The 24,659-nt window shown below is 37.1% G+C and overlaps 1 pseudogene; it reads left to right on the top strand.

Moving 5' to 3' along the window:
* The window catches only part of LOC127421648 (adenylyl cyclase-associated protein 2-like), a 57,301-nt pseudogene extending 32,894 nt beyond the window's left edge, over nucleotides 1-24,407 (top strand).
* The last annotated feature ends 252 nt before the right edge of the window (nucleotides 24,408-24,659 follow it).

Raw genomic sequence — 24,659 nt, 5'->3', positions numbered from 1 at the left:
TCAAGGTATTGGAGTAGCCATCACAAAACCCTGACCTCAATCCGATAGTAAATTTGTAGACAGAACTGGAAAAGCATGTACGAGTAAGGAGGCCTACAAACCTGACTCAGTTACACCAGTTCTGTCTGGAGGAATGGGCCAAAATTCCAGCAACTTATTGTGAGACGCTTGTGGAAGGCTACCCAAAAGTTTGACTCAAGTTAAACAATTTAAAGGCAATGCTACCAAATACTAACAAAGTGTATGTAAACTTCTGACCCACTGGGAATGTGATGAAAGAAATAAAAGCTGAAATAAATCATTCTCTCTACTATTATTCTGACATTTCACATTCTTAAAATAAAGTAGTGATCCTAACTGACCTAAGACAGGGAATGTTTTCTATGATTAAACGTCAGGAATTATGAAAAACTGAGTTTAAATGTATTTGGCTAAGGTGTATGTAAACTTCTGACTTCAACTGTATATAAATATTGCCCACAAACATTCTCTCACTCACACACTCACACACACTATGTTTAGCCATTGTTCCCCTCCATCAGTAGGTGAAGTGTGTGAAGCTCCAAGGAGAGATGCTGGACAGCTGCCCTACACCTCTGTCTTTTCTCTCTCTCTCTGTATATGTGTGTGTGGGACTGAGCTTACATTCTGTGGCTTTTTAAGGGCATGTTCTATATTTGAGCTGGTGTGTGTCTGTAGCCCAGGTCATGTGATGGGCCTGTCGCTGGATGTGGAGTGTTTGTGAGGCCTGCAAATTTCAGCTGTTTCTCTCTAATTCCCCTTTTAATGCAGCAGTGCTCTGTCAAAATGTGCCTCACGTCACTTTGAGTCCGGTATTCTGTCATTTCTTTTTAAATGGTACTTACTGTGTATTTTGTTTATCTTGTGCATATGACACATAACATTTGTGGCAGGTGCATTGTCGTAGTGGTTTCAAGTTAAAACAACTGTGTGCTTAATGGAAGATTTCAACCAAAAATAAAAAATTCTCTCATTATTTACTCATCCTCATGCCATCTCAAACTTGAATGACTTTCTCTCTTCTGTGGAACACAAACAAAGATTTTATGAAGGATGAATGATTTGATGTTTTGTCTACAAAGTCAATGGGGTCCAAAACTTTCAAGCCCATAAAGGCAGCATAAAGGTATTCCATTGGATTAGAGTGGCTCAATCCTTGTCTTTTTAAGCAAGATGATAGTTTTGGGTGAAAACAAAGCAAACATTTCTTATTGACTATAAAGCGCATCCCTGCATTTGATGTATGCAAGTTTGCATGTTCCAAAAGTTTCCAAAAATGAAATCATATCGCTTCAGAAGAGTCGTATGTATTACTTTTATGCTGCCTTAATGTTCTTTTTGGAGCTTGAAAGTTTTGAACCCCATTGAATTACATTGTAAGGACAAAAAAAATCATTCAACCTTCAAAAAACCTTTGTGTGTTCTGCAGAAAAAAGAAAGTCTTTTGAGTTTGAGATGGCATTAGGGTAAATACTATTCCTTTACCCAAAAATTAAAAATTAAAATTTGTTCCAAACCTGTATGTCTTTCTTTCTTCCATAGAACACTAAAGGTGATTTTTTTTAAGAATATCCAGCTACTTTTTTCCATGTAATGAAAGTGAATGAGGACTGGGGCTGTCAAGCTCCTAAATGACAAAAATTAAGCAACACTCCCTAGCAACGCACCATTAAAATGTAATAAAAGCTGTATATATGATTCATACGCTATATTCCAAGTCATACAATAGCTTTGTGTGAGGAACATACAAAAGAAAATCATACAGGTTTGGAACCACCTAAAGATGAGTAAATAATGACAGCATGTTCATTTTTGGGTGAACTATTCTTTTAATGTGTGAATTAATTCTTCTGTGCAATCTCACTTTCTCTGTGTAATTCGTAATCTCCAGAGAAAGCTCTTAACTCTTGTCTGACTCCATTCATAGCTTGGAGATAGGCAGGCTATTTCTGTCCCGCTCTTCAACTGATCATGTTGGGAAGGGCAGTTCACAAAGATGCAGAAAAGGTACAGAGACCGTTACACTCTGGACAGCGTCTTAACAAGGGCATTAATGTCTGAGCAGTGGATGAAAGAGGTGCCTTTGTTTGCAGAAATGAAAATCATGCGCATGCTATTATGGGTGGAATTTATGTAAATATGTTTCTCTCTCTCTCTTACGCACCCTCCCTCATTCTCTTTTTATCACTTTGTTACATGCTCACAGATGCACACGCAAAAACTCACACCATGGCAACCACAACAATCTTCGGCAGTTTAACCTCATTGGTATCACTATAACCAAATTCATGAGTCACATTTTTAGTGACAAATTGAGTAAATATAGATGTAAAAATACACCATGTGGCAACATATCCTGTCTAAATACTCTCTGCCTGACCTGTTTATTTTTCTCTCACTTTTTATATGATTTTTTATGAGGTTGAAGTTAGGTCAAGGCATTAAGGCAATGGTCTCAAACTACTGACCTGCCCATAGGCCACATTTGGCCCCCAAGATAGTTTCATGCAACCTGGTCTCATAGGATCATGTTGCTATACCTACATTTTTGCAAAATAATTTTTACGTGGCTTGTTGTATGTATCGTGGCAGTTTCCTGATGAAATAAACACTTAAGGTGCTAAAACGGCAATGATTTTAATTCACTTTCACACAAATCACAAGTGAACGGAAGCACCTTGCTTGCTTCAGCAAATATGTTTTCATGTCGCATTTGCTTTTATGACACAATCAGTTGAAGTCAGTTTTGTTGATGTAAAACTCAAAAGAGCATTAACTTTAAAAACCTCATCTTTGCGGCCTGGGTAGCTCAACAAGTAAAGATGCTGACTACCACCCCTGGAGTCAAGAGTTCGAATCCAGGGCATGCTTAGTGACTCCAGCCAGGTCTCCTTAACAACCAAATTGGCCCGGTTGCTAGGGTGGGTTCAGTCACATGGGGTAACCTCCTCGTGGTCGCTATAATGTGGTTCTCGCTCTCGGTGGGGTGCGTGGTGAGTTGTGCGTGGATACTGCAGAGAATAGCGTGAAGCCTCCACACGCACTATGTCTCCGCGGTAATGCGCTCAACAAGCCACGTGATAAGATGTACAGATTGACGGTCTCAGACGCGGAGGCAACTGAGATTCATCCTCCGCCACTCAGATTGAGGCGAGTCACTCTGAGTCACTCTGCCACCACGAGGACTTAGAGCGCATTGGGAATTGGGCATTCCAAATTGGGGAGAAAAGGGATGAATAAATAAATAAATAAATAAAAACCTCATCTTTTTCATCTCACATTTGTTTTTGTTTTTATTACACTGTTGGTTAGATTTAGGGTTAAAGGAATAGTCCTGGTTTAATACAAGTTAAGATCAATCAGCAGTATTTGTGGCATAATGTTGATTACCACAAAAATTAATTTAAACTCATACTTCATTTTCTTAAAAAAAAAAAAAAAGCAAAAATCAAGGTAACAGTGAGGCACTTACAATGGAAGTGAATGTGCTGAATTTTTGAAGTTTTTAAATTGCCATTTTTACAGTCATTTTAGGGTTTTAGGGTTTGTTGACATAATATCCTTGTGGCAACGAAGTTGTAAAATTGGCTATAACTTTATCATACAGTAGTAAGTGATTTTATCATACTTAAATCATGTTTACATGCTTATTATTTATGTCTTGTGGCTATACTTTTGAAAAAGTGGGTATTTTAACGATCAAAAATTGGCCCCCATTCACTTCCTTTGTAAGTGACTCACTGTAACCCAGATTTTTGCTTTTTGTAAAGAAAAGGAGGGACGAGTTAAAATGAATTTTTGTGGTAATGAATATTGTACCACAAATGCTGTCGATTGAGCTTAACTCTGAATATTCCTTAAAGGTTTAGGGAAAGGGGTTGGTTTGGTAGTGGGGGTGGCCGGGTCCCCCACTTTTAGCCAACACCTCAACTGAACTTCGGCTGACATAAAAATATGCATTAATAGTAGTTTAGCCTGGGAATTGACTGATAAGGAGTGACTACTAGCTGCTTTGAATCATTTCTTTCCTGTTCTTGATAGATAATAATGATCAACACGATGTCTCGCTCAAACACTCTTTAGGTCAGGCTTCAGCAAATGCAAATAAGTGATGGATGCTTAAGTAACTCGTTTCGTAAAGTTTCGAAATTCGAATGAATCACTTGTTTTGAATCAATGCATCAGGGCCTGATTCACACTGCCCAAGTCAAGTGAGTTCACCTGCAGATGTCACCAGCAGTGCTTGAAGTGGGTGGATACTCACCGGTACGCGATACCTGCACTTCTCTTATTTAGTCAACAGAGTACCAGCAGTTTTTCTTGCGTACCACCACTTCTCAGTGTCTCCCGGTATGATGCAATTTCTTTATTTAATGTAATACAGTGGATGATTTGATGCGAACCACCAATTTATTTGACCAGATTCTGATAAAATTGTATCACAGTCTAAACACTGAGCGCTCTCTGCACAAAACTCAGCGGTGAGTTTAACAACACTCAGAAGCAAGTGTAACAGCATCAGCAGAGCGTATTTAAGCTTGTCTGGGCTTAGTTCAGTTACACTGCTCTTTAAAGTATGAACCAGCAACTTTTAGGAGAGCACATTTTATTGCGTCTTATTCAATCAAAATGAATTTATGCAAATTGCTTAGCTAGCAGGTGCAGTCAAAACTACAGACTTAGAAAATACTTCACAGCAACTTTACAGAAGTGATGCCAGCTCATATGCACAACCTTTTACAACAAAAGATAAATAAATGATGACAACCAAATCTTTAAAGAAAATACACATAAACATATGCTTTTATTCTGCATTCTTCAAGTGTTAAACGGGCGTCTCATCTGTTCATTGTCGTGCTTGTTAAAAGTGATAACATGAAGCATCATTAAACCTGCAAACATGCATATCATGATTTTTTTTTGTTCTATAATCAGACATGTGTCAGAGTTCTCAATCCCGAACATCATCAAATCAGTTTGTTTTCCACTTACCAATGATTATCTGCACAAATATCTGTCTCCTGCACAAATTCACCATATGTGCAGGACAAGAAAACGCTAATAGAGAATGGGAGGATAATAACCCTGCATTGTACATTTTTATGTTCAAAGTAAAGTTAATCAAAACCTACTGGTTATTTGAGGGTGTTAGGTCAAACTGTCATGATCCTGCTACTTTGGTCTCGTTTTATTTTTGTTGTGGCAGGAATGTGACAGTCTCAGCCGTCCATCTGTCTGGTTCCCATGTCTTGTGTGTTGTGAGTGCTCATGGCTGTGTTTGATTCTTCATCGCCATGTGCTCTTGTGTCTGTTTGGTTTGTGTTTGTCTTGCCATGTGCGTCCCCTCCTTGTTCCCTCATCACTCTCCCTCATTTAGTCCTTGCTATGTTAATTAGTTTCACCTGTTCCTCATGTGTGTTCCTTCTATATATTGTGCCCTCTTTCCTCATGTCTCTGCCAGATTGTTTTGTTTCGTCTCCCAGTCAGTTTGTTTATGTGAGCTGTTGTCATTTGGTCAGTTAATTTGTTTTACTTGTTCTATTTTGTCTTGTTTTTCAGTTTCTGTTTTCCATTTATCTAGTTTTGTTCTAGTTTTCTTTTTTTTTTCTCCATCGTGAGATCTTTTGTTTGCTGTTTTGTATTTTCAATAAATGCTCGATTTTGCCTTCCGCATCTTTGGGTCCTCCCTCAAATTCCAACGACACAATTTTGTTCTTTAGCCAGATCTTAAAAAGGAATTTATGTCTAGACCTTAAATATTAATTAAATACCCCTGACTATAATATAAACAAACACACATTATTAACAGTGTTTTGTTTTTCATGTTAACATGTTAGTTACAATAAAGTGAGAAAAATATGGAAAAATGTCTGGCCCCCACTGAGTTTTCAACTGGATATTCTTGCCTCTGAAGAAAATAGTAGAAGAGCCCTGCCCTATAACCCTCAAATTGTTTTATTTTTAAATAAACATACGTTGTAAACAAAAACGGTCTCAGAGTATCATTTACACAAAAATAAAATCAAATTTAATATTAACATGAGAGTACCTGCACTTTTTTTCTTCTACTTCAAGCACTGGTCACCAGTGTGTGACGTTTCAAGCGCTTTAACAAGCTGAATTATATACCAAAACAATTGATTCATTTGACTCAAAGCTCCAAAATGCTTTCCGATGTCCATCAAACAGTATCACACCTAACTCAAAGGAACACTAATCTCACCCAGGGTAACGAAAAAATAAACCCATGTCATAACATAAAATGACATAATTAACATTAAACTGAACTTAAAACAGAACTATAACCCCCAATAACTTTTAAATGTTAATTAATGTCACCCCCAAACAATCCCCATAACCCGCACAGATGTACCTCATTAATAAGCAAGTCCTCAAGCATTAACAACAACAGACATTAAATTATATTCCTGGTAAGGACTATAATTTGGTGTAGTTTTAGCATCTGATATTAATTTAACCCTTTCATACGTAACGTCACACATATGTGCCAGTTAATAACTGGGCCCCGCAGAGTAGCGTCACACATATGTTTTTCTGTAACAGCCAGTTACGTTACAAGCTGCCCGATTTAAATCGGCTTTCGTGCCAACACAGGCTGTGCTGGTTAAGCGTCTGCGATTTATATTCGCTCAAACAGTTACTCATACAGTCTTTTCAGGCATATAATACATTTGTTTTCTGAAACAGACAGCCAAACGATCACAAAAGCATCACGATAACAGTTTAAAACTTGTATACTCACAGTGAAAACATGCTGATTGAGCATGAATATCCGATGCACGCAGCCAAGTCTGTTCACATTAGCGCTTGACACACACACACACAAACACATACATGTTGGATCGGCTATCCTTATGAGGACTCTCAATAGACATAATGATTTTTATACTATACAAACTATAGATTCTATCCCTTAACCCTACCCCTAAACCTAACCCTCACAAAAAACGTTCTGCATTTTTATATTTTAAAAAAGAAACATCGTTTAGTATGTTTTTTAAGCAATTTGATTTATGGGGACACTAGAAATGTCCTCATAAACCACATTTATAGCAGAATACCCTTGTAACTACCTTGTAATTAACCTAAAAAAATGTCCTCGTAAACCACTTAAACCTGCCCACACACACACACACACACACACAATGTCTGAGATGTCAAACAGTGTATAGGCAAACCGGACTGCTGATATTATTTGTTCATTTGTGTTTTACAGCAATAAAAACGAAATAAATCAAACAAAAAAAGTACAACAGACATAACACATTTGTTCACGTTTACTATATTATATACAGTATTTTTTTATGACAAGAAAACAAAAATGTAAATAAGTAATTAAAAAAATTTTTTTTTTATAAATTACAAAAATACTCGTCTACCCTCTGTCCCCCTCTACTGGCTGTGCAGTGTCAAGTTTAAAAATAACTCATTCCAGGGGGCACTGCAGAGGAATTTAGACCCTACTCATGAAAAGGTTAAATAGGTAAACGTGCCATTTTGCCCTTTGCACCAAGAAAAGTGAAAAAATGCAGACGTCTGATCGATTCACTAATCTACAAAAGCCCAGATACCTGAATAAAAAAAAAAAGCCAGAAATGAATGAAAGTGGATGAGGGCGCGCTGACTTGCTGTTAATGCCATTCTATGTTGTTTGTAGACAGTTTGTTGAACAATAAGGAGATGTTCTGGTATACACAAGTCCAGATGTTAATGTAAGTAGTTATAACTTGCAATATATGATTTGTATGTCATAGAATGACCAGATACTCTTTTCACAATGTTATCAAGATAAACTGTTTGCACAGTTATCAAGTTTAACAAGTAAAATAACGGGTTTTATAACCTATGTGTGTTTCATGTTAGTGAAGGAAATTTGACTTAATTCACAGTAAGACAAGATTGATATCTCAGTCTTAAAGTCAACAGCATTAGACAAAATAGGATAATGAAGAAATGTTGCTTTGTATCCTATTATTGGGGATGAGGAAATAACTTTAACCCTTAACTCTTCATGTCACACAATGTCGAATGCAATATGCTGTTTTAAAAAAGGTATAAAACACAGGGCATTTTGTGCTTGTGTAACGTTGTTAAATGCAGACACAAACAATAAAACGACTGTCAGACGATTTAATAGACATAAAAAAGAGGGACTTATACACAAGAACACACAGCTGAACCAATACAGTGTTCCAGAAGTATCCGAAACCGAAGACAGCTGCTTCATCAAAGGTATGAACTGTGCAATGACAAGTGTATAGCCAGTCTCTCTCTGTGCCGGATGGCACGGAAACAGATTTGAATCTCTTAGTTTGATTACATCAACATTCGAACTGTTTATGTTGATAAATAACTAGTCAGTCAACGTGATTTGACAATGTTGGAAGCTGGTCTGGTATAAATTGGCCATATTCATTTTTTTTTTTTTTTTGTTATTTTTTTAATAAATTGGCCATATTGACTGCGGAACGTTGTTGTGATGATGTCACAACCAGCCCAGTTTGCTGCCCACCCCACTTCAAAACTCGTTCCGGCGCCAGTGTCTAAAACACAAATGTAAACGCACAATTTTAGCCTACTGTTGCTAATGACAACAAACAAGCCAACTTGCTGTCAAAGTTGTATGCAGCGCTAAGTTATATAAATAGTTATCTTGTTTTGGCCAAAATGTCTCTTTCCAAACCTAAAATGAGTAAAAGTTAAAAATAGCACTTTTGGTTTTGAATTTGTTGTAACTGTTCAACTGGCTCCGGTAAAGAACATCACCTGTTAGTGGTCCCATTTAGTTTGATCGAGAGCCTGGTATTAAGGTGATGGTAAAGCACATTACAAGCAAGAATGATTTTGTGCCCTTTCACTGCAGTCAAACATGGGTTTAGCCTTGGCCAGTGAGTCCTAGAGAGGTATTTTTAGTGCAGAGAAGCAAATCGTCCTCATTCTCCCACCAAGTTAAGGAAAAGAACTGAAACAGTGGACATGGCAACTGCTGGAACACAAGCATAAATACAAAAACGTTCATTTAACAAAGAAAACAGTGTGTTCCCTCCCACCCTTGTTCAGGGGTAAACTGTAAACATGAGGACAGTACAGGGCCTTACAAGGCAAGGGGGATCTCCCCATCATGAGCTGGAATGCTGAGTGGGAGGGAGGTGAAGCTCTCTGGACTTTTCTTTGGAAAATAAGGTCCCACTATTAAACGTCCACTCGGGAGCCTCTGGCTCGAATTCTCTGAGTGTTTTAATAAAGCAGGGCGAACTGTACAACATTACACAAAATCTTGTTTTGTTTGCCTTAATAAATGTGTTATGAAGAACGGATGCCTGCTGGGGATGCTGGGTTAGTCAAATTATTAAAGCAAGTTGATTGTATTATAACAACATGATGGATATTTCATGAGGATACTAGATGATAACTGTTGAAGATATTCTAATAGATCTCAGATCTATACAAATCTCATGGTTGAGCCATTGTTTAAAATGAAATAGCAGAATGGCGAATTACTGTATTCAAATATACATTTATTATTGGTGCTTGCATCACTATTATTATTGCCCATACTGTAAGAAAGGGGTTTTGCAAAATCCTTACCCTAAGTATTAAATGTCGGCATGTGACTCGTCATTCACCATTTTGTGCTGTGGACATGAGTGATACCTCAAATTGTGCAACTTATTGTGGAGAGATGTGGTATTAATTTTCCAAGCAATTGGACTTACTATTTTTGCTTGTCGGATGATAAAATTGGTGAAAACATCACCAGAAGCCAGACCGAGCCATACCTAAGGGACCGGAATATAATGAAGACATGGGAATGGGCTCTTTGAACACATTTTATGTAGAAATAAATACCATTTTATTTCATTAATTTTGTTCTTTTTATTAGCTATCAATTACTATATATGAAACACAGAAACAAAATTTGCAGTAATTGCCACATTCAGAGATGCAGTGTGTATGAATTTTTTTTTAAATGCCTCTAATTGATCCAAAAAGCATCTGGTTTGACTTATGCAATCTTTTATTTGTTTTGAGTCACTTAGGGCTTTGCACATTCAGAATTGGTCATGGCTTGTGCCTTATCATGCAGTCATCAGACAATGGTGAATTGATGAAAGCCCTCCATGGACTGAATGGACCACCAAACTGATATTTGATTTTTTATTTATTTTCTATTGTGTAAACTCTTTTGGAACCATACACATGGAGGTCTTCATACCATGGATGGCTGTATCTAATCTCTACAATGTGGAATTGGACCGAGAAAGATCTGGATTCTATCATTCTTTAGCGTTAAACTACCACTTGCTGTATTTTCTCTCAAGTTGTGTTTACATCCTTCTCAAAAGCTTTTCTTCTCATCGTCCGACACCGGCCCGCAGTCACGTAATTGATTAATATATATGCATTAGTATTCCAGTGCTTCAGCTGGAACAGAAATTGATGATACTTTTTTTTTTTTTTTCTATGGCTTTTGTTTCTCATGTCTTGCAGTATCAAAAACCAGGGCCTTAGGTGAAGGAGATGAATGATGCTGCAATGTTCTACACGAACAGAGTGCTGAAAGACTACAAAGACAAGTTCGTTTATTTATTTACACCAAATCAAAATCAAATCACTTTTATTGTCACACAACCATATACACAAGTGCAATAGTGGGTGAAAGTCTTGGGTGCAGTTCCGAGCAACATAGCAGTCGTGTCAGTGATAAGACATATACCAATTTACAATAAAAATCAGATTTACACAGCACAATTTACAAAACTAATATACACAATTACACACAACACAATATACAAATAATAATTTACAATGTACAGTATACAATACACACAGTATAGAATACACATACACATAATATAGAATACACATACAATAAAAATAGTATATAAAGTATATATAAAATATACAGAATATGCAATATACAAAATATACCAGGTTATGTTAATCTGATTTGTTAATGAGAAATTCCCCTGATAAAAATGTACTGTAGTGGTTACTATAGTACAGTGATAGGTAGTAGGTGGTATTACAGTGGTACTTTGCTAGACAACATGGTACTTAAAGGTGAAATTTGTTTCTGCAAAAATGAAAAAAAAAAAAAAAAAAAAAAATTCAAGCAGGTTTCTCAAACCTTCCGCATAGTGAATTTCCCTCACAATATTGTCATTCATGAAATGTTATATAATACAATTATATTCCCATACAAACATCATACTTGTTATTTGCTCATTTGAAATCATGTTACAGTTGAATGCTCCCTAATATTTCCTTCACCTGTCTCTGCTTACCCCAGTGACCCTTGTCATGAGTGGGTGCATTCCTATCTGTGCATCTGGACTGAACTGCAGACCTACATTAAGGAGCACCACACCACTGGACTCGTCTGGAACAAGACTGTGAGTGCGACTTTGAATTACCACATTAGTTTGGGCTAACCATAAGTTATCACTTGTTTGCTTTTCAAATTCATAAACAAATCTGCACTTTTCTACACTGTAAAAAGTGCTATGTGATATCGAAAAAAAAGCATGGGGGGAAAAAGTATGGTAACAAAATTACATAAAATATTTTTGAGTAGTTTTTATGCCTTACTTTTGAAAATGAAATCTCCTAAATAAAATCATTAAAAGTGACCCAAATTATTTACACATGATCATCTTAAATGAAAAAGGTGCATTCTTCCAATAATATTAAGACAAATTATAATATATATATACACTATATTGCCAAAAGTATTCGCTCACCCATCCAAATAATTGAATTCAGATGTTCCAATCATTTCCATGGCAACAGGTGTATAAAATGAAGCACCAAGGCATGCAGACTGCTTCTACAAACATTTGTGAAAGAATGGGCCGCTCTCAGGAGCTCAGTGAATTCCAGTGTGGTACTGTGAAGGATGCCACCTGTGCAACAAGTCCAGTCGTGAAATTTCCTCACTACTGAATATTCCACAGTCAACTGTCAGTGGTATTATAACAAAGTGGAAGCGATTGGGAATGACAGCAACTCAGCCACGAAGTGGTAGGCCACGTAAAATGACAGAGCGGGGTCAGCGGATGCTGAGGCGCATAGTGCGCAGAGGTCGCCAACTTGCTGCAGAGTCAATCGCTACAGAACTCCAAAGTCATGTGGCCTTCAGATTAGCTCAAGAACAGTGCGTAGAGAGCTTCATGGAATGGGTTTCCATGGCCGAGCAGCTGCATCCAAGCCATACATCACCAAGTGCAATGCAAAGCGTCGGATGCAGTGGTGTAAAGCACGCCGCCACTGGACTCTAGAGCAGTGGAGACGCGTTCTCTGGAGTGAGGAATCACGCTTCTCCATCTGGCAATCTGATGGACGAGTCTGGTTTTGGCGGTTGCCAGGAGAACGGTACTTGTCTGACTGCATTGTGCCAACTGTGAAGTTTGGTGGAGGGGGGATTATGGTGTGGGGTTGTTTTTCAGGAGCTGGGCTTGGCCCCTTAGTTCCAGTGAAAGGAACTCTGAATGCTTCAGCATACCAAGAGATTTTGGACAATTCCATGCTCCCAACTTTGTGGGAACAGTTTGGGGATGGCCCCTTCCTGTTATATATATATATATATATATATATATATATACATACGTGTAATGGGGTAAGGTGGGCAAGAGGTGGCGGGAACCAGTAGAACAGTCAAAGTAAACTTTAATGACATAAACTTAAACAACATAAAACAAAAATAAACACACACAGCATGGCTTCCTGAAACCCCCGGCATGACGTACTCCCCTCCCTTCCTGGACAGCTCACTCCTCCCCTGGCAGACTGCAGTGAGTCCTCCAACCCCTGGCGGATGGAACAGCTCCTCCCCTTTCTTGGCAGACGACAGCGGTTTCTCCAACTCTCGGTGGCCAGCAGGGACCCCTCCGTCCCCAGGCAGACGGCCACAGCTGCTCCCCTTTCAGGATGGCAGCGGTGAGGACTCTTCAACAGCGCATCCCTTCTCCTTCCCGGGTTTCGGCACCAATGTAATGGGGTAAGATGGGCAAGGTGGAGGCGGGAACCAGCAGAACAGTCAAAGTAAACTTTAATGACATAACCTTAAAACAACATAAAACAAACATAAACACACACACACAGCGCGGCCACGTGTGTGTGTGTCTCTCTCTCTCTCTAACTGGCGCCTCCGACTCGTCTTTATCTCCCTCCTGGCTGATTAGCCCTATTCAGCGCCAGGCGTATGTCCTCATGGCCCGGTCCCGCCCTCCTCTTCGTCACAATACAGTGTATGTATATATATATATATATATATATATATATATATATATATATATATATATATATAAATCATTAAAAAGCATTATAGAAGTTAGTGAATTCTTAAACACCTTACATTTTTTTATGCATTTATCTTCTATATCGTCCATGTTTTTTTTATTTTAACTATTGTTTCCTATGTATTTATACTTGAATAAAGAAACATACAACAAACAACAATACATATCTTGTACAATAAGCTTCTACTACAGAGGTGGCCTTTTTTGGTTCAGATATTTTGTTTCAGTTTCAAATTAGGGAAAGTTAAAACTGGAATAAAGCAAAGCGGATTTTCCTTTTTTAGTCATAAAGGGGCTGGTTGAATGCACAAAGAAATTAATCTCAGGTAATTAACAGCTTCACTGATGTGTTCAGCTGTCCAACCAGTGCCATTAGATTTATACCTGTCAGCTTTGAGAATTCTGCTTATCCAGTTTTCTCCTTTCCATTTGTGTGTTTTCTTTTACTGAATTCAGACAAACAATTTGTTGACTTATAGTATGCTATTTCAGAAGGTTATGGAAGTTTCAAGAAAAGTTTTAGAAAGAAAGTGGCACACCTCAGAGGATAACATAGACTCATACAGATATTTTTATAAAATGTATTTGAAACATAATATAGAAAATATTTTATTTAAACCTTCAAAATATAAAATAAATTATATATATATATATATATATATATATATATATATATATATATATATATATATATATATATATATATATATATACAACAGGCTGAATCACAGTCATGCTGATATATAGACACAACGTCACTCTTGCTTGTGTAATATTGCTTTCCAATGTTTATTTTATATTTTATTTTATAAAAGTATACATGTATTTGTATAAATATTTTTGGTATATTTTAATATAAAAAAATATAAAAAGTCCACAAACATTTACATATATATATATATATATATATATATATATATATATATATATATATATATATATATATATATATATATATGTTTTGCCATGTTGGGACACAAGTTTCTCTCAATTGTTTTAGTTTCTTAATGAAAATATTTGTACTGCTTTGCATCCGTTGTGTAAAGCTAACTCAGAACAAGGCCTTCGAGAGAATATACAGTTCCCCCCTAGTTCTGAGATGTTTCGGGATGTTAAATTCTGCCTGTCAGGGGGCAAAATAGTGTGTGTGTCTCGAACAGAAACCTGAGAGCCCTCACGAGCTGTGTGTCTGCTGTTCCTCCTGCTGTGAGTGTCTGAGTGTGTGGAGGACTGTATGGTGTGGACAGGTGGTCCTCAGGGTCTTTTTGCATGGGGGGTTTTAACCATAGAAATGTCCCCAACAAAAGCCTAGTGTCTCTCTGGCTTACACACCTGTTCTCACACACACTCCTCGTAATTTAACCTCTCCTCTCATGTATTCTACATTTTACCTTTTAGTAAACTTTGTTTATTTCTGTATATCCTTGCACATTAAATACATATCACACACAATCAAACTCCATGTTTCAGCATCACTCTTTGTTCTGCGTGATTCCCACATCCTTTAACAATTTGTTTAGGCCCCTGTGACTTTTCACCTTCTAACAAGACATTGACCTTTAGGGTCAGAGGTGGACTTCCCCAACTGTTAAACCCATGCTGAACATCAGCACAAGTATTGGGATTAGACGTGTGTGTGTGTGTGTTTGTACAAGACAGGAAAAGATGAGTGTGCAACAGTTGTTTAAGCCACTTTAAGTGTTGAAGTGGGGACCATGAGCAACTGTCAATGGCAGCTGTGCTGACAATGTGAAACAGGCTTAAGTGTGCAGTCAGAGTAACACAATAGCCAACTGTGCTATGCAGATCTGTTCTTTTACTTTGAATGTTGTTAAAAGAGATTTTCCCAGTTGTTCAGATAGTGCCAAAAACACATGGCTGAGATTAACTACTTTTCAGTACCAGATTAATAGAGAAAGACCCCGTTTACACCTGGTATTAAGATGCGTCACGGGTGATCTGATCACAAGTGGTCAGGTGAGACACATCGCTGTTTACACCTGGTCATTTAAATGCATCTCCTGTGACCACTTGTGATCGGATTTGGAGGCGAGGGTGGGACTCTGTTTCATGATGACATACATCAGTCACTATGTCAGTGTGTTACTGCATGACATTAAAGCGCAACAAAGTCAGAAAAAACAAAGAAAGCATGAAAAAATGGCACGCTTTTTCTCCCAGATGCAGCTGAAATTTTATCTAAACACAAAAGCAACATTTCAAGCAGAAATGTCGGTTATTTTAGTGGATTACCTGTATTAACCTGAGCTGCAGATGTTCGTGCTTCTCATAAGTGTCCCTGCATATTGATTTCAGACACACTGAAGAAAATCTGTGAAGTTCTCATGCTTGTGTATATATCCACCTTTTTTAATTTTCTGATCGGATGTTTTTTCCTTTTAAACAGCTTGTAACCGGCAAAGTTTAAACTCTTGTTTTAGCGCAGCGGTTGATTGACAGGTGAGGGGTGGTGCTTCGCTGCTGCCAGGATGCAAACAGGACGGATTAGCATTTACACATCAAATGCGATGCGTACTTATCAGTTTTTGACCACATTCGTGTGTGGGTTACGTGATCCAATCACGAATTGTTTTAGACCCCGTTTAGACCTGGATTTAGCACTGACCACATGTGATTGGATCACCAAAAACGCATCATTTACCAGGTGTAAACGGGGTCAACGTTTATCATAGAACACATATTGATAGTATTCATTCAACCAAAGCATTGTTCACTTAGCACAAACCATTCTGTTTTTAAAGAGACATTTCACAAAAGATTTTTATTGATATTTACGGTGATATTAAGAAATTCATAATACAGTAACAACCAAAGGTTGTAATAAATAAATGTAATAAAAAAAAAATAAAAAAAACATTTTTGAAATTGATGACTTGGACCAAATAATAAAGAAAAGCAGCCAGTAAGTGCCCAACATAGAAGGGAACTCCTTCAATACTGTTTAAAAAGCATCCCAGGGTGATACCTCAAGAAGTTGGTTGAGAAAATGTCAAGAGTACATGTCTGCAAATTCTAGGCAAAGGGTGACTACTTTGAAGATGCTAAAATATAACACAGTTTTGATTTATTTTGGATTTTGTTTTGTCACAACATAATTCCCATATTTCCATTTCTATTATTCCATAGTTTTGATGACTTCACTATTATTCTAAAATAAAAACCAAAAAAAAAAAAAAAAAAAAAAAATATATATATATATATATATATATATATATATATATATATATAATAAAGAATGAGTAAGTGTTTCAAAACTTTTGACCGGTAGTGTATGTATTTTCTCAGGCACTTACAGGGTCTAAATAGATGTACAACCTATAGAATTTCAGTAGTATACCTGAATGACAATAGCCATATCATACTGTTCATGTGTTACACTCGCTGTAGTTTACTTCCATGTTGTTTCTTCATCAAATAGAAATGTCAAATCAAGTCAATCACTGAAACAATCATGCCACTTTGAGTAACAAAAAACATGTATAATATGTATGTGTACATGCATATGGGATACTGATAATTTACCACCATTGTGCAAAAAATCTACATTATATAGTTGTAATTTGTAAATATGGCACTCATTTGTCTTGTAAAAAACAAAGAAATAGATAACCTGTAATAGCAAACTTAAATAGATATAAAATAAGCATATAAATATAATTTATAGAAGTGAACATATATATTTTGCAACACTATTACATATCTCAGGTCACTAAAGACCCTTTGCACTTTTGGTGATTAAACTATTTTATTTATTTATTTAGCCATTTTTTTATTGTTAGACCATTCATAAGAGAAAGAGGAATACTAAAAAAATGGATGAGGTAAAGGAGGTGGAATGATGTCCCAGGTCAGTAAAACCCGAGGTGTTCATTTAAGGGTTAATTTGTCTACAGACAATGTCCAACAGTATATGTACACGCATCACAGGAGATTTATGTCATTTTTTGTCATTTTGATCTGAAAGTAATGAAAATATTTCATTAAAAATATTATATGCACACAATATTTTTATATATACAAATTAAATGATATTTTCAAAATGTTTGCATAATTTTGGTCAAAGTACAGCGTGATTGGAAATGAAAAACTTTCTGCTCAGTGATATTTACCTTAATGTTTCTTTGTTTTGTCTCATATTTCATCTCAAGCATGCTCTTTATTGACACTTTTGTCGTTTTGGATAACAAGCACACTAACTTTTGAAAAAAAAGTTGGACAGTCGTAATTCAATTTTTTTTTTAAATGATAAATATTGAAATGGTTTGTTTAGTTCACTCTGTTTGTATAGATTATCATAGTTTTAAACGTAAAAAAAAAAAGTATTTAATATACTGTATGTATGAAATAAGGGATTTTCATAGTTTAATATTGAAAGTCTGGGTATGGGACAAGGCTAAACAATCAAATCTATACATAAAAGGCATTTGAAAAGTACAGAAAATAAATGGTGAAGGCCTAGTAAAAAGTTTTCATGTGACCTTCAAGTTGAAACCTGTTAGTTTTAATAAAAATCAACCCCTTCGTCATGAAGAAACTGTCACAAATTGTGTCAGGAATGAGGACCCAAAGGCAGGAATGAGGCAAAAAATAACAATTTATTAAATAAGTAATGCAAACAGGGGAAACAAAACACTCTCAAGGGAGAAAAAAACTAAAGAGAAAAAAAAACAAAGAACTTAAAACTGAAAAACAAATTACAAACCGAACTAGAGACAGAGCAACAAAACACTGACTGAACATGAGAACAAAATGATCCGACAAGCACAAGAGGAAAAGGAGCACAATATATACAAGTAGGACACATGAGGAACAGGTGAAGACAATTAACATAACAAGGACTACATGAGGGAAAGTGATGAGGGTAATGAGGAGGCAGAGCCAGGGAAGCACATGGCAGACAAACACAAAGCCATGTGCTAACACACGAGACTAAAACAGACACAAGTGCACATGATGATGAAGGACCAAACACAGCCATGTGCACTCACACAACACACAAGACTAACAGAAGAGCGCATGGCAAGAGGAGCGAAGCCACAAAAGACGAGACATGGAGCATGAGTGTCCGGATCCCGAACCAGAACAGAAACCGAACTAGGCCGAGTCAGGACCTAGACACCATGCTCCAAACATGAAAACACAAACACAGAACATGAGTGTCAGGATCCTGACACTACGGCCGCAGGCGAAGGGACAGGCTGGGCAGTAGCTGCAGCAGGCTCTGACCCCTCCTGGAATGCTGCAGCAGTCTCTGATGCAGGGACCCCTCTCCTCTTCCTCCCCCTTCTCCTCTTGTGGGTGGAAAGAGCAGTGGGCTCCTCTGCCTCCTGGCGGTCCGCAGTGGAAAGTGCAAGCTGGTCTTTGTCGGCTGCAGGAGGCTGGGCAGACTAGATGGTGACCGCTGGTGACTGAACAGAATCATTGACGGTCACAGGGGACTGGACAGGATCGTCAACGATCACAGGGGACTGGACAGGATTGTCAATGGTCATAGGGGACTGAACAGGATCGTCACAGTCACAGGGGACTGGACAGACTTTTTGACAGCCACGGGGAACTGGACAGACTTGTCGACAGCCACTGGGAACTGAATGGATTCGTCGACGACCACAGGGAACTGGACAGATTTGTCAACAGTCACTGGGAACTGGACAGACTCGTCGACAACCTCAGGGAACTGGACCGACTCGATGACCACAGGGAACTGGACAGGCTCGTCAAAAACCACAGGAAACAGGACAGGCTCGTTGACGGCCACAGGGAACTGGATGGACTCTTCGATGGCCACATTGAGTAGGACGGGCTCATCGACAGCCTCAGGGAACTGGACAGACTCAATGACTTCAGGGAACAAGACAGGGTTGTCAATGGCCTCAGAGAACTCAACGGGGAACGGCCTCCGCGGCCATGAATGCTGGCAGCAACTGGGGATCGGGCGCCTTACTCGGCTTCCGCTCTGAACATGAAAACACAAACACAGAACATGATCAGATCCTGACAGAAACACCCATCCCACAATTCAATGTGCCTGACTCGTCCTTCTATTTCGAGTGTAATGAATGAACTAAACCGACTACCAAAGTTAAAACATTTTTAATTTAATTTGTTTTAAAAATGCAAATAAAACCAACATTTTCAAATAACAAATGGTTGACTGTTTAAAGTTTTATAACAAAGGGTTGATTTCATTTAAATGAGCCTGATACAGTGGGTAAACTTTGGATTACTCAAGCATATGGTTTGAAGTAGGTGACCATTGCTGTTTCATTTTCGAACCAATATCATTTTAGAACTATCGTTGATGGAAGCAAAAAATGCATAATTACATGATTTTGTACATGCAACTTGTCAATATTTGTATCATGATACATGCTTCATCGATTTTTATCAACATTATCTTAATATTATCTTAATTAGCATGTCTGAAATTTAGAAGTGCCTATAGATATACAAACACAGGCATAAAAATGTGCAGGAGACTCATCAAGGTTAGGATCTTCAAAAAATAGTTATTATCTCACAAAAAGTGGATGGGATGAATGTAGAAATGTATTAAAGTTATAATACTTGCTATGCACCTGCTCATACCTACAGACTTGGCTAATTTACCCTGTCCTTGCATTGAAGCCATGTGGATCTATTATGTGCATTTGGCCTATAGGAGTACCAAGAACAGGCTCATGACCTGGTGATAGAAGAGACGGAGCTCAAACAGGTGGTTTATATCTTTGGTTGTAGCAGTTCCACACTCCAGATCAAAGGCAAAGTCAACTCCATTATTGTTGGTAAGAAGAGCACCTCTTAACACCAGCTGCTCCTATTCTGTAACGTTATCTTTTCCTTTATCCTAGCACTGCACACCATGGCTGGGTAACGTCTGCCTCTCTCTTCACAGATAACTGTAAGAAGCTTGGACTTGTGTTTGACAATGTTGTGGGCATTGCTGAAATCATCAACTCCAGAGACATTCAACTTCAGGTTAGAATATATGTAAATGTTTGTACATAACAAGTTACGGTCTGAAGTGTTTGTTCTGTGAGCAATCTGCACTCCAGGTTGTTACTGTAAAAGAGAATGTGTTAATGTAATGTATGTGCATAAGTAATGGCCACAGCTGCGAGAATTAATAAAGAATATCCTTGTCTACACAAGTCCAAATGTTAAATAGCATTGTGGCATTCATTTGTTGATCTGTTACCAATGTATGACAAAAGAGAATGATGTTTTACATGACATTGCTTTATAAAGAGCTCTTTAGCTGTGATGTCAATTTGTAAGCCAACCCAGAAGGCTAATCGGCATTAGTTCACTCTGGAATTTCCAATGGGTTTTTTAGAATAGCATTTTTTGAAATAAAAATAAGCAAAAATTTTAGTTGCTAACTAGTTTAGCAACAATTATCACAATGATTTGAGTTTACATTGATGAATCTGATAACCATTATTGTCCTTCAGTAGCAATTTGTCAGTGACTTACATTTTTAAAGCACACAACAATTTTAAATTCACATTTGAGGGATAACTGTGTGTAATTTATACACCCCCAAGTATTGGGAAAATGTCCTACCATTTCCATTAACAAGACTGAGGGGTGCCATGTCTACTTAAGCAAGGATTCACTTGACTGCGAGACTGTCTGTGCCAAGAGCTCTGAAATGAACATCATTGATCCTGAGGGAGAAGATGATTATGGAAGTGTATTTACACTGGCAATCTCATAAGAACGTAAGAACATGTTTAATTGTCAACTTGATCAATTTGATCTGCTTTATATTAATGTCCTAAGACCCCCGCAAGACTGTTGTGTGCATTTTCCATTTCCCTTTTTGATTTGTAACTAGTAGCACCTAATAAACAAGCAATAATAATAATAATAATAATAATTTATAGAGCAAATAGTTTTCCTAAAAATGTATGTCCATATATGTGGACAGTGGGGCTAAGTTGTGAAATTGTTTGTAATACCAAGCTATAAAAAGTTTTTTCATCAAATAATTTATTATGTGTGCAGGAATGTTGGTTATTCATGTTTTTGAAATGTTACAGACATTCTGATTAAAAGTAATGGCCAGCATCATCTAATCACTACCAACCATGTTAAAATAAACTTTTGCATTATTAAATTCTGAATCTATGTACTGATTATCATTGTCCCATGTCTGCCAAACATGTTGAGTGGTCCAAACATCATCTGCATGAAACTGAACTTTTGGTCAGATTTTAGGAGTGAATGCACTTAGCTGCATAGAAAGCTTTAGGATGCTCCCTTGTCCCTATTTAGTGAATGATTTAACCTTCTGTGTGCTGTCTGTCTGCACTGGTCTCAGAAAAGTTAGAAATGCACATTATTTTCCTCCTAAATCCATATAAAGCCTCTGAAAGCAAAATATTTCAGCTTTTGCATGAATACATTTATTTTCAATGTGAAAATGGATGGTAAACATATAAGAATGCATTTATTAATGTTAATGAATAGAACTGTATTGCACAGTGATAACAAAATGTGGTGGTGACCTAGTGGGCTAAAGCACATAACTGGTAATCTGAAGGTTGCTGGTTCGCTCCCCACAGCCACCACCATTGTGTCCTTGAGCAAGGCACTTAACTCCAGGTTGCTCTGGGGGTATTGTCCCTGTAATAAGTAGGTCTGTAAGTCACTTTGGATAAAAGAGTCTGCCAAATGCATAAATGTAAATGTAAAATGTCTGCCAAATGCATAAATGTAAACAAAATAAAACAATAACAAAATTTATATTAAAATGAAGTGAATTGACCCACAGATGTGTTCATGTTGAAAAATATGTTTTTTCAACTTTTGAGGGAACACGGTCCTAATTTCCACATATGTGGACTTCATCTTTATCAGCGCGCTGACGTGTGAAAAATGAACGGAGTTTTTAAAGCAGCAAATCAAACAAAACTACAGACTACAACCAAACAGGTTTCAATAAAAAAAGTAGAGGTTTCTTAATAGAGGCACTTTTGTTGGCGCTGCACATGTAGTAGTGCTTCCTGGAAATCAACGTCATGCTGTTATGTCATGTGATGCGGTGCGGCAAACATTTAACCCTTAAATGACATTGTAGAGTCTTGCAAACAGTTTTCAGTCAGCTTTATTTCATTTAAAGTATGCGTTGCATATAGTGAAGCCAAAATACAACGTCCACACGTTTGGACGTGGAGTCGCACAAGGTTAAAAGTGAAGTGTGTAATTTTTGCGCCACTAGCATCACCATATAAAATAATGAAAGGTTTCCTGAACACTTCCACCATCTTCTATTTGTTGACCAATCAGATAGCCCACCCAGAACTTCAGCCATTGTTTGAGCCAATGTTCCTGTGTTGGGATGGTCGAGATGCTTAAACAAACATGGAGCCACAGTATTTTAACATAAAAAACAACACCTCTAAAATGTGAGAGAAAAGCTGTCATTCGCTTTTAATATTGATATTATTGCTGAAGCATTGCTTGAAAATATTTTTCACATACATCTGACAAATATATTCATATGTAATCGACAGAGGGAGTTTCCCATTCCTGAGCAGTTTATAACGGTTTGGGACGGGTCCAGGCTGGTGACAGAGCCCATGAAGATTGCTGGTTGATTCCTCACCTCCTTCAGCTCATCTTCCTCCTACCCAGAACTCTTCATGCACTTTCACTGTATCACACTTAGCTAAGACTTAAGAACTTATATGTGGTTGTGAGAGTTGTTGGGTCAGACTATTAAAATGAAGAGCAAAATATTTACAAATTCTGTTTCCCCCACATCAAACTTTTCTTTTTCTTTTTTTTTACTTTTAACAAATCACTGTTCTTGGATATTTTTCACCTTTATGTTGTGCAAGTTGATGGCACCATTATGTGTTAATTTAAGTTGTTTGTTTTTTTAATTGTCTGAAATTTTTGTCCTTACCATTAAAGAGTACTTTGTGTTGATGGCATTAATTCTCAGTTAAATACATCATGGTTCTTTGCAGTAATACAATTACAATTTGATAAAGCACTAAGGGGGTGAATATATTTTATTAAAGGCACTGTATTTCCAAATGAATCCATTCGCTTATTTGATGGCGACTGTTTCTCAAACTTTAAGATTAAGATTAAGATTAAGTCTGGTTGCAGATTGAACAGAATTACAATTGTGATTTACTCACCTGTAGAGGTTATTTTTTTATTAGCTTAATTTGACAGGGAAACCAGTCATTTGTGTTTTGTGCCATCTGGTTTGACATTTCATATTGTTTACAGATCCCAGTTTCAGTTAATACGTATTTTAAAGTTTTTCACAATAAAGCATGTTAATATTTTAAATTAAATGTATTGGCATGATAAACTTGTATCTGCAGGCTTCAGACACAGACTAGGTGCAGTTGTGGGCAGAGGATAAACACAATCAAGACACTTTTTATTCTAAGAGTGTGATAAATGAATGAGTGCCTTTGTGGGTATTTTTTGTAAGATTTTATATTATTTTAATATAGTTTCAAAACCAGCATGCTTAATTTTGTCTCTTTACAATTTGTTCATTATCTCAGACCACACATTTCTGAAATGTCCACCTGATCTCCTGTAAGTCAGAATGATTTTTATTGACTGGCACCCCAGATGTCATTCAGTACCATCAGGACAGTAGCAACATTGTGCCATGTTGTAACAGAACAAATTAAATAAAGCTCATTATTAGGTAAAGCATGCAAACAAAGTACATTTGTTTCATAGATAATGTTTGCACTCTCACTTTCACAAATGTCTGTAAATTTACATGATGCTTTAAGTGTTCAACAGGAACGTCCTGAACATGTACTTCAGCTCATTTTGTATGTTTGCCAACATGTGTTAATATGTAGCATTCTTCGGTCCTTAAAAGGGAATAATTATGTTACATTTGTTTGGTCAGTGAACTGCCTCCATTTAACTAAACATAACTGAAATGCAATATACAGAGTACAATTTGTGTACACTGTATTAAATTGCATGCCTTAAATTGTACTTATTACCAAAGTATGTTCACATTACCATATTTGATCAAATAAAGTAACTGTAATCTCACTAGATTGTTATTTATTGATCTTTACACCTCAATATCCTCAATCTGAATAGACTGTTTAGTTGTCTTTCTACAAATGTAGAAGGAATTTGTCAAAATATGGCTCTTTAATGAAACAGTCATAGATTCATACCCTGACAGCAAATGAACTTGTAGACTTTAAACATAGAGCAGCAAAGGGAAAACAACAACTTGGCAAACAAGAACAGAATGTGAAGTATTTGCCTTGCGCCATGCAAGTACTT

The sequence above is a fragment of the Myxocyprinus asiaticus genome, chromosome 30 (assembly GCF_019703515.2).
Source record: "Myxocyprinus asiaticus isolate MX2 ecotype Aquarium Trade chromosome 30, UBuf_Myxa_2, whole genome shotgun sequence".
In the NCBI taxonomy this organism is placed as follows: Eukaryota; Metazoa; Chordata; class Actinopteri; order Cypriniformes; family Catostomidae; genus Myxocyprinus; species Myxocyprinus asiaticus.
Note: the sequence above shows the minus strand (reverse complement) of the source record. Positions and strands in the feature narration are given on the sequence as shown.